At 41.1% G+C, this 17,464-nt stretch overlaps 1 protein-coding gene across 8 annotated transcripts in view; it reads right to left on the bottom strand.

Annotated features, from left to right (window-relative positions):
- Positions 1–17,464, bottom strand: part of ahdc1 (AT hook, DNA binding motif, containing 1) — a 207,145-nt gene that overhangs the window by 27,426 nt on the left and 162,255 nt on the right. For 5 of the 8 annotated variants that reach the window (XM_069895109.1, XM_069895104.1, XM_069895106.1 and 2 more), the window contains 2 exons: positions 5,523–5,554; positions 4,564–4,601 (listed from right to left, as the gene is read on the bottom strand). The gene's annotated coding sequence lies outside the window, so the exon portion shown is untranslated. The remainder of the gene's footprint in view (positions 1–4,563; positions 4,602–5,522; positions 5,555–17,464) is intronic. The other 3 variants (XM_069895110.1, XM_069895105.1, XM_069895111.1) reach the window with 1 other exon arrangement.

Raw genomic sequence — 17,464 nt, 5'->3', positions numbered from 1 at the left:
TATGTCCATAGACTGCATGTTAAGGCATGTGTGTGTGTCTATTCTCCTAGATCTCCATTTTCAGTCATAGAACACTACAGCACAGTACAGGCCCTTAGGCCCTCGATGTTGGACTGATCCATAAATTCCTTAAAAAATTACTAAACCCTCCCTACCCTGTAACCCTCTATTTTCCTTCCATCCATGGGCCTGTTTAAGAGACTCTTACATGTCCCTAATGTTTCAGCCCCCACTGCCATCTTCAATGACAAAAGCTTTCCAAGCACCCGCAACTCTTTCGTAAAAAACCTTCCCTTCACCTTGTACTCATGTCCTCTGGTGTTTGCTATTCCTGCCCTGGGAAACAGGCACTGGCTGTTTATGCCTCTCATATTCTTGTAGACCATACATTGGTGGTAGCTTGATTGGAATGGTGTGCCATGTGTCTTTCAGTGCCCTCTTAATTTGTGATGTTGGCAAAACACAGTTTCTCACATTTTTATATTTAATTTTAAATTTAGACATTCAGCATGGTAACAGGCCACTTTGGCCCATGAGCCCATGCTGCCTGATGACACCCAATTAATCTACAACCACCCTCTGGTATGTTTTGAATGTTGGGAGGACACCAGATCCCCCAGAGGAAACCAAGCAGATACAGGAAGAACATACAAACTCCTTAAAGACAGTGCAGAATTTGAACCCTGATCCCAATCGCTGGTGCATTTACCACTACGCCAACCAAGCCGCCCTTCTTGAGATAAAGCTGAAATGAGTCTGGGTTTCATTGAAACCGTAACCCCCCCTAGCCTTGGTGATGTAAAAACCCCATCACAGCCACAGATTGTTAAAGCACAAGGGCAGAGCATTAACATCATCTTCCCCGCAACTTGGGAGGAATGATGCAGGTGTTTCTGTTTGGCATGGGGAGAGAACACAAAAAAAGGTCTACGTCCTCACAAAACATCTCCTCACTTGTCAGGAGGGTACAACAGTGACTGAACTTCCTGAGAAAACTAAGGCAGGCAAGGCTTCCGGCTGCTGTAGAGAATTGGATCGGAGGTCAATCCCCAGGACCATCAGAGTATCAGAGAGGATCACTGAGGTCTCCCTCCCCTCCATTGATGTGATCTACTGAAAATGGTACACAAAAATCATTGAGGACCCCCTCTACCTTGCACACAGCATCTTTTAGCTGTTCCCATCGGAACAGGAGTATCAGAGCCAGCACCACCAGGCTGAGGAACAGCTTCTTCCCACGGGCAATGAGAATGCTGAACAAATGATGAACTGCTCATACAAACTCTCAGTGACTCTACAATCTATTAACAATATTTATTTATTTTTGTGCAGCATATGTTGTTAATCTGTATTTGATATATGTCTGATTGTGTTTTGGCATGTTTTTGCACTGTGGACCGGAGAATGCTGTTTCATTGGGTTGTACTTGTGCAACTGGATGATAATAAACTTGAACTTGAACCGGATCTTTGAAGGACGCAAGGCACAGAGTGGGAGAGTTGGTGGTGATGCTGATATATCCAAGAATGGCAGAATGGAGAAAGCACTCCTTGTGCAGGTAAGGGAGGTGCCTCTGGGCAAGTGGCCAGACGGATCTTGGTGTGTGAAGCCCTGCTCCATGCCCTCACTGCCAAAGAGAATGGCGCATCAGAGAGGGGATCATTGCAGTGATGGAACAAGAAAACAAAACTAACCTAAAGCTGTCTTGAGAAAGAAAGCTATCTGGAAAGATTTAGTTAAACATTACATCCTCTATCTTGGGATAAAGTAGGGCACTTTGATCTTAACATGTTAAGTTTAGATTCCACAATACACGTAGTTAAAAAAATACTTCAAGTGCATGTGATTTGCCACAATTCTCTGCGTCATTTTACCTCTCATGTTATCTGATCTGCTTGGACTGTGATGTATTACAGATGCAGTTCAAGTTTAAAAGTGTAACATGATCAGTGCTGTTGAAAACAGCAACTTACAGCTGGTGTGAGCAGTGACAAACTGGAACCTTATATTTACAGCTTGTTGGCCATTCGAATGGGACGAACTTTGGGTGATGTGTTAAACAAATAAAATGATTTAGATGTGAAAATATTTAGTTTGCTTCCCTCAGCTTCATATTTTTCTTTCCTCTGCTGAAGGCAAGGGCTAACATCGTGACAGGAACCAGAGGGACTGCTTTACTTCTGAGAGTTTATTTTGATAAATATTCAAACGTGGGTGGAACCACAGCCAATTTCAAATGATCGTGTTCTCAGGCAGTAGTGTGTATGATGCACATTGGGATCGAGAGAAACCCAGCCTCTAGTCACATGAAGAAATAAAAACAGAATTGCGGAAAAATTTCTTCAGCCAGAGGGTCGTGAGTCCATGGACCTTTTTGCCACAGGCAGCTGTGGAAGCGAGGTTGCTTTGTGTATTTAAGGCAGAGATTGACAGGTATTTGATTAATCTGGGTATCGCAGGTTATGGGGAGTGGGGCTGAGTGGGTAGGTGGATTAGCTCATGATGGAATGGTGGGGAGAACTCAATGGGCTGATTTGCCTTCTTGTGATCTTGATATTGTGAATATGATGATAAGAATAAGTGATATTTCCCAAACTTTTGCGTGGACTAAGGGAACTTTAACCCTTCCAATGCTACTCCCTAGATCAAAGTGAAAGCAGAACATGGCAGTGAACAAAAGCTAGGCAGAAGGCCAATCAAATGTGGCTTTCTAAATTTGACTCCATCAACTTCAATGGAGTCAAAATCCCGAAGCCAAGGCATAACCAGCAGAGAAAGATTATCTACCACTCAGAAGTTAGGCTTGGATCAGCTCTACACTAGCCCCCCCCCCCCCCCCCCACCACTATTTAAATACAAAGGTATGCACTGAGTTAAATATCTATTCAATGTAGGTTGGGGGTGGTCTACATCATATGGATACGGAAATTTGAGAAGAGAAACAACACTTTCCAATCTGTTGGATTTGTTTATTGTTTATATGTACAAAGTGAAGGGAGGAAAGTTTAGGGGGAGACATCAGGGATAAGTTTTTTTTACACAGAGAATTGTGGGTACCTAGATTCCATTGCCGGGGATGGTCGTGGAGGCTGAAACATGAGGGGCATTTAAGACAGACACATGGATGAAAAAAAAATAGAGAGAGTTATGGGGTAGGGAGGGTCTTGTTTTTTTGGAAGGTATAGATATAGATCAGCACAACATCGTGGACTGAAGGGCCTGCACTGTCCTGTAATGTTCTATATTCTGTGCTACACAAGTTACTCTGTGACTTGGTATTGCTTATTGAACTAATTAAAAAGAACATTTTACAATTGGCAGGGCAGACTCGATTTCTGCACCTATGTCTTATGGTCTAATTACAGACTTTGTAGCAAGGATTAGCCATATCCAATGGTAACATATTTCCTCGATAACCTGCACTGACTTTAACGTGAGGATGGTTGCTTGAAACAAAATAAAAATATTTTAACTTGAATGAGCAGAGTTAGATTGGACCATTGGTGTGGACGACTGGGTTTAGTTTGTTAGATTGGTCCATTGGTGCTGCCGACTGGGTTTAGTTTGTTAGATTGGACCATTAGTGTGGCCGACTGGGTTTAGTTTGTTAGATTGGACCATTAGTGTGGCCGACTGGGTTTAGTTTGTTAGATTGGACCATTGGTGTGGCCGATTGGGTTTAGTTTGTAAGATTGGTCTGTTGGTGCTGCCGACTGGGTTTAGTTTGTTAGATTGGACCATTAGTGTGGCTGACTGGGTTTAGTTTGTTAGATTGGACCATTAGTGTGGCCGACTGGGTTTAGTTTGTGAGATTGGACCATTAGTGTGGACGACTGGGATTAGTTTGTTAGATTGGTCCATTGGTGCTGCCGACTGGGTTTAGTTTGTTAGATTGGTCCATTGGTGTAGCCGACTGGGTTTTGGTTGTTAGATTGGACCATTGGTGTGGCCGATGGGATTTGAAGTTTGATTGCTTTAAAAAAAAATTCTGTTCCAGATAAAGTGTCATTCATTTTGTGGTGAACCCTTTTTCCACCACCTCTCTGTGTAGCCCAAATCCGACACCCTCAACTTTCCTCCCTGCCAAAACTAAAATTGCATTTTGTTATCCAAGAATTTCCCATCTATTTTCAACATTAATTTCTGAAGCTTTGAGATGATAAATCACATACGTTCACTCAAATCAGTCTGAGCACAGTTTAATAATTAGGTGAAGTTGTGGAAAATTTTCATCGACAAGGACAATATAAGAGTGCTCCAAGACTGAAGTGCTTGGAAAGTGGCAGATGAAACCTTTGTTGTTAAACTGTTACTTTACAGTTACTCCTGGGATTCAGGTGATTTAAAATGAAATAAAATAACTCAAATTGTATCATGATTTGCCAATTTTTTTTAATGAACTCTACTTAGCTCCAAATATAATTTAAAGCAATTTGGCATATTAAAATCAAAGAGCTCCAATTTATTTAATATTATTAAGAAACCCCAATGTGGCACTGGAAAATTAATTTTTTTTAAATTAGTCTTGCCTGAAGACTTACATAGAAAGTGGAAATACCTTACCTTTAATTGTGGCATTTTTCCTCTTTTTCAGTACATGCCTGTGAACAAAAAAACAATACAAATGAAAAGTAGATGTAATATATAAGTTTAAAATCTCAGAAAGCTGTACATCAAAATCTCGATGAATTGTATTTAACTGAATCCAAATATCAGACAAAGGGGTCGAGATTCAACTTTGGCCATTGGTCCAACAATGTGTTGGACTTTATTCCCAAAGTTCAGCTTCACTAAACTCAACAAAGTTTCAAAAGAGATCCGAGTTCCAGTGATGTCACTGGATTGAACTCCAGAAGTGAATAGTGAGTAATTTTATATTAGAAGTCTGAGCACTTTCCATGTCTTGGAGATGAGCAAGTGCACATTTCATTCTTTTGAAGACTTCAGTGACCAATCCACAGTATAGCAAACCATCAGCAATGGGAATTAGCTCATGAAAAAAATCTCTTATTGGGATCAGAGGACATAAATTCGATCGAAGACCCAGTTAGCAGCAATAGGGTCCAATAGGATGTAAATGAGTAATTCTTCAATTTTATCAGCACAGATACTCAGATAACCTTAGCAAATTCCTCTTCTTGCCCTTCATGGACATCAAAGAGCCTTGGAATTGTTGCAGCCCATAAGGCCAATCAGCCCATCAATTCTATGCTGGCTCCAAAGGAGAGCAATCCAGTCAGTCCCATTCCACTGCCCTTTCCCCAGTATCCAATGAATTATTCTTTTTCAGGTATTTATCCAAGGCCCTCCTGATTCGGTGCCAATGGTTTTTATCTGCTGGTTACTGTTCAAAGAAAAGATGGGGAGCTATTATCCCCATCCTTCAGGCTCCAAAATACATTGTAGTTCCAGGTAGATTTGAACTGGCAGTGGAAATTACTGTCACTCCAACCTCCCAGACCCAGAGTAAACGAGGAGACTGCCTGGAAACAATTTTATATCATTTCCAACAATAAACTCACAAAATCTCCACGTTCTGGTATGTTCACTGGCCCTGCAATTAGAATCAGAATTTATTGTCATGAACAAGTCATAAAATTTGGTGTTATTTATCACTGATGATTACCATTCCACATTAACTGGAAGATCTAAACTGCTAACCTTATCCACTTCCATATCCCCTTTCTCAAACCATTTTCTCCAATTGTGCTTTCATTTAAATGCAGTAACTCACACACCACAAAATCAAACATATGCTTCCAGACACTCTGTAAACTTGGACAACAGAATGTGTGCTGAGGAGAAAGTCATCACAAACAGATTGTCCCATTAATTGGGAATTCCTGAGCAGCCTCAAGAGCAGTCTTGTACCCAACAGGGTATTGAGACAGAGGCCACTGGGGCAGTACGAATATCAGGGATTCTGGAGGGTTAACCTGTCACAAAGGCTTGGGCTTTTTACTCATGCCTTGAAGAAGGGCTCAGGCCTGAAACGTCGGTGAGATATCTTTACCTCCTATGGACGTTGCAACACCTGCTGGGTTCCTCGAGCATTTACTGTGTTTTCATTACACTCACAGCAGGAAAGAGAATCTCATGGTTGTATATGATGTCATGTATGCACTCTGAGAATAAATCTGAACTTTGAAATACAGTCATCATTTATGGTCTATGTCCTGTGTTATATGTGAAGTTCATGTTTATTGTCTTGTGTACCAGGATGCAGTGATACACTACAAAGAGTTGGGCATCAGGAGTACGATTGATGGAATGAAAGTGTCAGTGTGAATATTTGAAATATTGAATATTTGGAATTCTCTCACCAAAGGTCCCAATGAGTGCTGCCTTACTAAAAACAGGGCATCTGGAGAAGGGGTGACCAATTCAAAAGCAAAAGGAGTGGCAATTTTGGTGCACAAGAATTTACCATTTCAGTTACAAAATGAAGAGAAAAATGGCGGAAGATTATTAAAACTGAACTGTACAATTTTTAATGAACCTTGGACATTGCTTGATGTTTATGCTCCTAATGTTGAGGATACAGCTTTTGTTGTCGACATGTCTTTTATTACTTGGACAATCAAATTCTAATGTGATGATTGGGGGAAGATTTGAATGTGGTGTTGGAGCCTTTATTGGACAAGTATCCAAGAGTAATTAAGAAATCGGAGATGGCAGTTCAAGTAATTAATATGATGTCAGATTTGAATTTAGTTGATATTTGGCGAAGACTTAATCCTACAGAGAAAGATTTTTCTTTTTATTCGTCACGACATAATTCTTTTTCTAGAATTGATTATTTTTTAATTTCAACACATTTGCAGGATAGGGTTACATCTGTGGATTATAAGGCAAGATTGGTTTCAGATCATTCATTATTATTATTAGAATATCAGAGTTTACAGGATGTTCAGAGAGCTCCAAGATGGAGATTTAATACTATGTTACTGCAAAAACTGGAATTTATTAGTTATTTAAAACAACAAATTGAGGTTTTTATTCGTAATAATAGTAATTCTGTTTCTAGTCATTTTGTTTTATGGGATGCAATGAAAGCTTTTTTACGAGGTCAAATTATTAGTTATGCTTCTAAAGTAAAGAAAGAGAGAATTAAAGAGATTGAAGATTTAGAGAAAAAGATAACTGTTACTGAAAAAGAATTTCAAAAAAATGCTACTGAAACGCAAAAGAATCAGTTAACTAATTTAAAATTTTAATATAATGAATTGCAAACTTATCGGTTTGAATATTTAATGAATCGAACTAAACATACATTTTATGAATGGGGTGAGAAAGCTCATAAAGTTTTGTCATGGCAGTTAAAAAAGGAACAATTATCTAGAATTATACCAGTAATTAGAAAGAAATCGGGTATTACTTTTAGTCAAAAGGAAATTAATGAGGAATTTTGTAATTTTTATAAAAAATTATATACTTCGGAATATAAAGATGTAATATTAAATTGCCACAATTGAATCAAGAAGATAGACAGGAGTTAGATAAATCCTTTACAGAAAAGGAAATAGAAACGGCGATAAGAGATATGCCAAATGGAAAGGCACCTGGTGAAGATGGATTTTCTATAGAGTTTTATAAAACTTTTTATGCTGATATATTTCCTATATATAAGGATGTTCTACAACAAATTTATGATACTTTTCGATTACCCGAGTCTTGTTCCAATGCAATAATTACAGTTATACCAAAAAAGATAAAGTTCCTTTACAGGTTTCTTCTTATAGACCAATATCGCTGTTAAATGTAGATTATAAAATTGTAGCAAAAGCTATGGCTAATCGATTAGCTCAATATTTGCCTAAAATAATACATAGTGATCAAACAGGATTTGTAAAAATTAGATATGCGTCAGATAATATTTTGCGCTTAATAACTTTGATAAATAAATCTAAATCTCAGATGAATTATCCAATAGTGGTTTCACTAGATGCAGAAAAGGCTTTTGATAGAGTGGAATGGAAGTTTTTGTTTAAAGTACTTGAGAAATGTTGTTTTGGTTCTTCATTTATTGGATTGATAAAGGCTTTATATAATAGTCCGAAGGCTAGAATTGCTGGCAATGGGCAGATTTCAGAATCTTTTAATTAAACAAGGTCTACTAGACAAGGATGCCCATTATCACCTGCTTTATTTGCTATAGTTATTGAGCCTTTGGCACAATTAATACGTCAAAATGAAAATGTTAAAGGCATGAGAGTTCTGAATGAGGAATATAAGATTAATCTATTTGCTGATGATGTTTTATTATATTTGGTGGATCTGGGTATTTCTTTACCAGCAATTCAAGAATGTTTAGAAATTTATGGTCAATTATCTGGTTATAAAGTAAATTGGACCAAAAGTGAAATTTTAACAATTTGTAAAAATGATTATTCAATGTATAAAAGTATTACAAATTTGAAGTGGACCACACAAATTAAATATTTAGGAATTAATGTTAATACGGAATTTCAAGATTTATATTCAATTAATTATCTTCCTTTAATAAAAAGGATTAAATTAGATTTTATTAAGTGGAAGGATTTGCCTTTGGGTCTATTAGGGAGGATTAATACTATAAAAATGAATATTTTTCCCCCGAATACAATATTTGTTTCAATCAATTCCTTGTTTTTTAAATAAAAGTTTTTTTAAGGATTTATATAAAGCAATTAGAGACTTTTTATGGAAGGGAAAATTTCCGAGGGTAGCGATGAGAAAGCTGATGTGGGATTTTCAATTTGGAGGTTTAAGATTACCGAATTTTCAACATTATTATGAAGCAGCTCAATTTAAATTTCTTAGTGCATTAATGAATATGGATGATCCGCCCAGTTGGGCAAAGATAGAAATGGCGGTTATTTCAGAAAAAATTTTCTCATGAGTTTTTGTTTTGATGGAATAAAAATTTATTACGAAGTTATGATGTCCCAATATTGAAGCATTTATTAAACTTATGGACAAGTAAACTTAATAAATTGGGGCTCAAAAATAAATGGTCTGGACGATTGCCATTATATAACAATCAACATGTTCCTTTTACAGTCTCCAATATTACTTTGAAACAGTGGGAAAGGAAGGGAATAAAAAAATTATCCGAATGTTTTTCTGAGGGATGTTTTTGTTCTTTTGATGAATTACAAAGGAAATTCGGTATTAATGGAAACTCTGTATTTGTGTATTATCAATTAAGATCTTTTGTAAAACAGATATGTGGTCGACATATGATTTTATTGCCTGATTCTAATTTTGAGGAATATGTACTTTCAATACCACAAAAGGGATATATGTCTGACTTGCATTCTTTTTACAAGAAATTGATAGTAAAAAAGATTGGGATAAGGATAAGTTGAAATGGGAAAAAGATTTAGGTTTTATAATAGCTGAAGACGCTTGGATGGAAATTTATCAGAATAGTATTAGGAAATTGGTTAATGCTAGATTAGCGATGATTAATTACAATTTTATACATGTTATATTTAACACCGGAGAAACTAAAAAAGTTTGGTCTTAGTAAGTCGGATTGCTGTTTTCGTTGTGACCAGATGGCTAATACTTTTTTGCATACTGTTTGGTTTTGTGATCGATTGCAACAGTTTTGGAAGGGTATTCAATCTATATTTAATAGTTTATATAATATTTGTCTTGTATTAGATCCTGGTATATTTTTATTAGGGAATATGCAATCATTAATTGATTTGGGCCTACAAGATTATCAGATTTCTTTTATCTATTTAGCTTTAGCTGTGGCCAAGAAATGTATAGCTCTTACTTGGAAAGATAGAAATATATTAACTTTAGATAGGTGGTATTTGGAGATGAAGTTCTGTTTGACTATGGAAAAGATATCTTTTTCAATTCAGAATAGGATGTCTTTTTATAGGTTGAAGTGGACTCCGTTTGCTAAATATATGCATTTAAGTTTGGTTTAAATATGTTTTTAAGTTTGATATTTTAGTATTGATAATTTTTTTAATTATTTTTTTTCTTTTTTTTGATGCTAGTATCTTTATTTGTTATGTTTTATCTTTTTTTGTGTAAGGGTTTTTTTTATGTATAATTATTGTTCATTAACTCTTCACTCTTTCACTCTTTATTTTGGGGGGGGTGTGGGACTAACTTTAAGCTAGGTTATTAATGTTGTGTACTAATTTGGGGGGGGGGGGTTAGTTTATTTAGTCTGCCGATGTAGTATTGTAATTTTTATTATCTTATGTTTAATCTTTTTACTGTAACTTTCTATTTTATTCATGTTATAAAAATCTTAAATAAAGTTTAAAAAAAAAGACCAATTTTCTTAATAATGTATACAACCCTAACCCAGTGCTCACAAAATGTGCATTTCAAAACAGCTTTTTCCTCAATATTCTGGTGTAGCTGAAGGAAGTTGATGCACTGGGAAAATCATGATTCCAATTGTCTCACTATATCAAACGTCACTTGGAACAAGGCCCCCATCTTCAGTGGCAAGCAACTGACAAACATCAGGTGCGAGAGAATGGATGCTAGGCATGAGAAGGTTGCCTGCAACAAGAACACCAATCAAGATTGTCCACCTGAATAAAGTAAAAACATAGAAGCACTGGAGGAACTCAGCAGGTCTTGCAGTTTCCATAGTAGGTAAAGATATATTATTAATGTTTTGGACCTGAACCCTTCTTCAATGGACACTGCAAGACCTGCTGAGTTCCTCTAGCATTTCTGTGTTTTTACTACAACCACAGCATCTACAGACTTTCATGTTTCTGTCCATGAACAATCTTCTCTCTTTCTGTCACTTGACCTTGTGCAGTTTCCTGCCACCTTCAATTTTTACCTACATTTTCTCCACACCGTTGCATACTTAATCCCAGGTATTCCCTCGACGAAGCTTCGCGTTACAGCCCAATTCCTTGCCCACCATCTTTACAGATCTTGCAGAGTTAGGAGCTGGGCTGCTGCCCAACTACTTTATCTACCTTGGAAAAGCAGCCAACATATTAAAAGACCCATCGCACCCCGGCCTCATTCTCTTCACCCCCTCCTCGTGTCAGGAAGATTCACGAGTGTGAGATCATGCACCTCCAGATTCAGGGATAGCTCCTTTCATGCCGTTATCAGATCCTAATGTGGTGAACCGTTGTACACACATTTATCTGGCTCCACCCCATCCTGTGAATGTACCTGTGGATCCTCCCTCTTGACCCTGTATCAAGGCTCCAACACCATAATCCCTCCCCAGAAAGCCTGGGTCACAGCCTTGGTCGACCTTAATTTATTGTAAATAGAAGCCGCTAGTTCTAGAACTCTAGACTTTTGAGTTTTTGATAGCGCATCAATGTTATTTACAATTTTTTCTCCAATGACAGAATAACTCTTGAACATGATAACCTGGAGATCAACCTACCATCGCCAGAAGCCTCAGGCTGCTTTGAACTCTGGCTATGCTGCTTTGAGGTCTTTCAGCAAAATTCCTCCAGAATCGTGGCCACAAAGTCAAAAAAACTGCACCTACACTTCTCCCAGGTCAGGTATTGAGTGTTCCCAATGATCAGGAACATATCAATGTATAGGGAGTCAATGGACATGCTCAAGGACCAGTACATGGAGAATGTCAATGAAGTATACACTGCTGGCCACCCGCAGACAGCGACCGGATGAATCAAGCAGCAAGTTCCTCCGCACCATGCGTGGACTCGCATGAGTGTGCAACTTCCAGTTGGTGTTGGCTGCCTAGAACACTGAGGACATGCTCCGGGACACCTATGTCGCAGGCGTCAGGTCAGATTACATGCACCAGAGGCTACTCGAGCAGAGTAAGTTGGACTTAAAAGGGGGCGATCGACCGTGTGAAATCGCTGGGAATTGTTCTCCATAACATGGAAGCTTACTCGGCAAATGGTGCAGGGTCTACTGGGGGTGGCCATCTTGGGAAACTGGTTTACATGCCAGCAGTCCACTACAGCATCTGATGAGCAAGCCCACCATAGCCATGGTCTCCCAGGAGCACACAATATGCTACTTTTGTGGCCAACCAAAACACTGCCCGGCAAAAGATGCAATGTACTTTAAGTGCAGAAAGAAGGGACACGCTGCAAAAGTATGTCGATCACATGTGCCTTCCAATCCCAGTGCCACCGCATGTGCGGCATGGGGGCTGCCATCTTCTGAAGACAACCACGCTGTGACGTGGGGGGGTCACCATCTTGGATGCCAACAACCTCTGGGGATAACCATGCCACCGCATGGGTGTCACCATTATGCTCCCAGACTACAGCATGGACCAGACCACGAACTGACACTGGCCTCCGTGGTATTGGATCAAAGCAGCCCACAATCAACTCTCCCAGTCTATGATAGTGGGAGCACAGAGAGTTTTATCCATCCCGATATGGTGCAGCGTTACTCCCTTAAAGCAAGGCCAATAAGCTATAAAGTCAATCTGGCCTCAAAGTCCCACTCAGCTGATATCCTCAGCTACATCATTGTGTCACTGACCGTGCAGGGCACGACTTACAGGGACTGTCAGCTCTTCATCATGCCACAGCTCTGCGCGCCAGTGCTGTTGGGGTTGGACTTACAGTGGTGGACAAGAGTGTTGCGATGCAATACGACGGTCCTCTCCCCTCCCCCCCAAGGTTGGCAACCTGAAGTTTGTCAGCTGGCCTCCCTGCTCCCCCCCACTACCCCCCTCCCTACCCCTGCCAGCCTATCTGACACGCAGTCTCTCTACTCTTCATATAAATCCCCCACTAATGTTCGCAAACCTCACACCCAACTTTAAACCAATCACTACAAAAAGCAGGCAAAACAGTGAAGGGGACAGGGCTTTCATTAAAGTGGAAGTATGGCAATTCTTGAATGAGGGGATCATCGGGGCCAGTGCTAGCCTGTGGAGAGCTCAAGTAGTGGTGGTCAAGGTTGGGTGTAAACACCGAATGGTGATTGATTATAGCCAGACCATTAACCCCTCTATGCAGCTGGATGTGTATCCCCTTCCTCGCATTGCAGATATGGTCAATAAAATTGTCCAATATCACGTGTTCTCCAAGATCGACCTGAAATCCGCCGACCACTAGATCCCCAAGGACCACCAGTATCCTGCCTTCGAGGCAGATGGACGCCTCCACCACTTCCTTAGGGTACCCTTCGATGTTACCAACAGTGTCTCCGTCTTCCAGTGGGAGATGAACAGGATTGTGGACAAAAATGACCTGCGCGGCCACGACCCGCGAGATCATGACACCACCCTCCAGAAATACTTCACAACTGCCAAATGACTCAATCTAACCTACAACAGGGATAAATGTGTTTTCCGCTCTACCCGACTGGCTGTGTTGTGGAGAATGGAGTCATTAGCCTGACCCTTACTGCATGCAACCCCTGCTAGAGTTCCTCCTCCTCCATAGCCTCAAGGCCCTCAAAAGGCACCTGGGGTTCTTTTTCGACTACGCACAGTGGGTCCCTAATTATGCAGACAAAGCCAGTCCCCTTATCAAGTCCACATCCTTCCCGCTGACAAGAGAGGCCTGGGCATCCTTCTGTCGCAACATAAGCAGTGGATCGAGAAGGAGGCTCAGGCAATAGATGAGGTGGTTTGGTACTGGAGGCACTACCTGGTCAGCAGACATTTTACCCTGCTCACGGATCAGCGGTCCGTGGCATTCATGTTTAACAACAAACAGTGAGGGAAGATAAAGAATGATAAAATTTTAAGGTGGAGGATCAAACTCTCTACCTATTACTGTGATATTCTGTAATGGCTAGAGAAGCTCAACGAGCCCCCAGATGCCCTGTCCTGAGGGATATGCTAGTGCACAGACAGACCACATCAAAACCCTCCTCAATGACCTCTGGCACCCCAGTATCATGAAATTTTTCCACTTCATCAAATCTCGTAATCCATAGTACTCCATCGGGGATGTCAGAGACATGACGAGGGACTGCCACGTCTGCACGGAGTGCAAACTGCACTTCTATCACCAGATGGAGCGCACCTGGTAAAAGCTACATGGTCTTTAAATGCCTGAGTATGGGCTTCAAAGGCCTCGCTCCCTCCACTAATCACAGTGTGTATTCCTCATAATCATCGATGAGTATTCATGTTTTCCCTTTGCCATCCCCTGCCCAGACATGACCATCACCACTGTGCATCTTGTTCACCCTTTCTGGGTGCCCGTCATATGACTACAGTGACCGGGGGTCCTCGTTCATGAGCCACGAGCTATGCCAATACCTGCTGGCCAGAGGTATTGTCATCAGTAGGATCACTAGTTATAACCCCTGAGAGAACGGCCAGGTGGAGAGGGAGAATGCCACCATGTGGAAGGCCATTCTCCTTGCCCTTAAGCCCAGAGGGCTGCCAGTCTCTCACAAGCAGGAGGACCTTCTCAAGGTGCTCCACTCAATCAGGTTGCTGTTATGCACTGCCACCAATGCTACCCCTCACCAATGAATGTTCTCCCTCCCCAGGAAGCTGGCATCAGGGACCACCCTGTCATCCTGGTTGACGCCCCCATGGCCAGTCCTGCTACTGAAAGAAGCGAGGAGCCATAAAACTGACCTATTGTTCAAAAGGGTCCTGCTCATCCATGCAAACTACCAATATACTTCCGTGGTCTACCCGGATTGGTAAGAGGAAACTGTCTTCATCCGAGTCCTCACGTGCGAGGGCACCTGAGGAGCATATCCAACAAACAGCAAACACCCACCTTCCATAGACACATACTACATACCATTGCACCCTAACCCTACCCCTGCCCCTGCCCCAGTCACTCCGGTCAAGTCGCCATGCCCCCAGCAGGCTGACACACCACTGGAGGTCCAGGACTCAGCAATGGTCCCAGCTGCAGCACACAACCAGCTCTCTGTTGGTCACAATGGAAGACAAGGCCGCCGGACAGACCCAACCTGTAAGACTTTGTGCCCCACGTCATCCTGCTGGACAAAATTTAAAACAGCAAGGGGTGAATATGGGGAACTGTTGTACGCTCATTTATCTGGCTCGCCCCATTCTGTGACTGCCCCTCTTGACCCGGCATAAAGATTCCAACTCCATAACCCTTGTCATAGCCCAGGATGAGCTTCAAGTTTATTGTAAATAAAAACCTATTGTTCTGGAACTCCAGTCTTTTGAGTTATTGATAGTGCATCACCTGGACGAACCTGGCACTAGTAAAATGATGCTGCCTTTGCTCCACCCCAACTCACCTCCGTCTGCAACTCCATCTTTGACTGGGTCTCACTTGTTGCACTATGAGATATTTACTAGTCTACTTGTAAAGCAAACTATCACTGCAACCTGGCACAATAAACACGAACTTGAAATATAACATGGAGGTAAACAATAAATGACGACTGTATGCCAAAGTTCAGATTTTTTGTCAGAGTCCATACATGACATCACATACAGTCTTGAGATTCATTTTCCTGCGGGCCAGGCAAAATTACCACTTATCTGTAGGACAAAAAGCTGTACTCAAGAAGATATGTATAAATGTAAACAAATAAAGAAATGTGAAAAAAGTGACTGTGCAATACAGAGTGAAAGAAATTGCACAAGTAAGAGTTCTAAATGAGGCTCTGAGTGAGTTTGTTGTTGAGAAGTCTGATGGTGGAGGGGGTACAGTCCTTTCAGTAAGAGAAATGTCCAAAGTAAAATTACTTTTCCCAGCCAATACTATTTTTGGATTTATTCTTGTCTAACGTAGAGATGCAGGACAGATTTACATTTCTCCCCAAGACGAAACAGTTTAAAACCTGTTTCACATGTGCAGTCACTGTGGTGATACATTTCTTTATGCATTTATGGTTTCAGGATGGTGTTTGATTTGGAGGGAAATCTGCCAATGGTGGTGACCCTCCTCATGATGGCCTTGTCTTAGGTTTGGAGTAGCTTCTGTACGTAATTCCACTGTTTTCAGGAGGGACTGAGTGTGGGATGGGGGCTTCTTGCTCTGAATAACGTTCACCTTCTGGAGAGAAGCATAATCTGCAAAGCAAGCTCCCACAAGTAGTAAAACAAGGAAGTCTGCAGACATAATGCAGGAGAGACTCAGCAGGTCAAATTGTGTCCTTTATATAGCAAAGATAATGATACAAAACCAATGTTTTGGGCTTGAGCCCTTCATCAAGGTATGAGCAAAATGTAGGCAGGTGCCCAGTGTTGGTTAGGTACCTTTATCTTTGCTATATAAAGTACACTGTTTGACCTGCTGAGTTTCTCCAACAATGTTTTTAATATACGCTTCCTAAACCCTATTTCTGGTTCCTCTGCTCAGCAGGTCAGGCAACATCTGTAGAAAGACATCCAAGACCTCTCAACAGGGACTGTCTTAGTGATGGTGGGCTAAAGGATAAATATTGGCCAAGATCTTGACGCCTCAGAAGTTGATCCACAAGACATTACATCTGAGAAAAAAGACATCATCTTACTTTGAGACAAGGGACTACAGATGCTGGAATCTGGAGCAAACACTAATTGACATTGTGGCACATGAGCTACGGTTTACTGATGACTGTGCATTGGTTACCCCACTCTCTCGAAGACCTACAGGAGATAACCACTCGCTTTGCCAGTGCTGCTCAGAGTTACAGATTGACAATCAGTCTGAAAATGACAGAAGTTTTGTACCTACCGGCCCCTGGCTCAAGCTACGAAGAACCAACTGTTCATATTGACGACAATCGTCTCAATGTTATCAACAAGTTTTACTACCTGGGCAGCACAACAACATCCTCATCTTCTCTACATAGAGAAATTGAGTCAAGAACCAGAAAGGCCTGCTTTGCCTTTTGTCAGCTGAAAGATCGGGTTTGGTCGCAGAACAACAGGTGGGCTACCAAGTGCAAGGTGTCATCATATCAGCTGTGCTATATGGATCTGAATCACTTATATCAACTTGTCCAAGAGCAGCAGCATCATCTCTGATGAAGATTACCTCACAAGACAAGGTCTCCAATATTGAGGTCCTTTCTCGAGCTGAAATGCCAGTAGTTTCAACCTTGGTGATGTCAGCCTAACTGCGCCGGGGAAGACATGCTGTCAGAATGCCTGATGGAAGTCTACCAAAGGACATCATGTATGGCCAACTGTCCAGTGGTACCGGAAATCGAGGAGGCCAGCTACTATGATACAAGGATGTTCTGCTCAGGAGCCTCAAGAAAGCTGACATTGCCCCATCAACGTGGGAAGATCTGGCTCAAGATCATTTGCAGTGGAGGGAAGCCCTGAGAAAAGATGTGGACGCTACTGAGAAAAAGCTCAAAGAGGCAACAGAGGAAAGGCCCAGGAAGGGCCACAACAGAGGTTCTGCCCCTGTTGCCCCTCCAGGCCGAACATACCAAGTATGTGGCAAGCAGGGCCCATCAAGGATTGGCCTGTACAGCCACTCTAGGACACAAATATCAAACTCCCCAAACTGAATGAAAGGAACCATCATCATTCTACAGGATGGATAGCCAGAAGGACTTTTGATTCCTCTGCTCA

Source organism: Narcine bancroftii, chromosome 8 (genome assembly GCF_036971445.1).
Source record: "Narcine bancroftii isolate sNarBan1 chromosome 8, sNarBan1.hap1, whole genome shotgun sequence".
NCBI classification, from domain to species: Eukaryota; Metazoa; Chordata; class Chondrichthyes; order Torpediniformes; family Narcinidae; genus Narcine; species Narcine bancroftii.
Note: the sequence above shows the minus strand (reverse complement) of the source record. Positions and strands in the feature narration are given on the sequence as shown.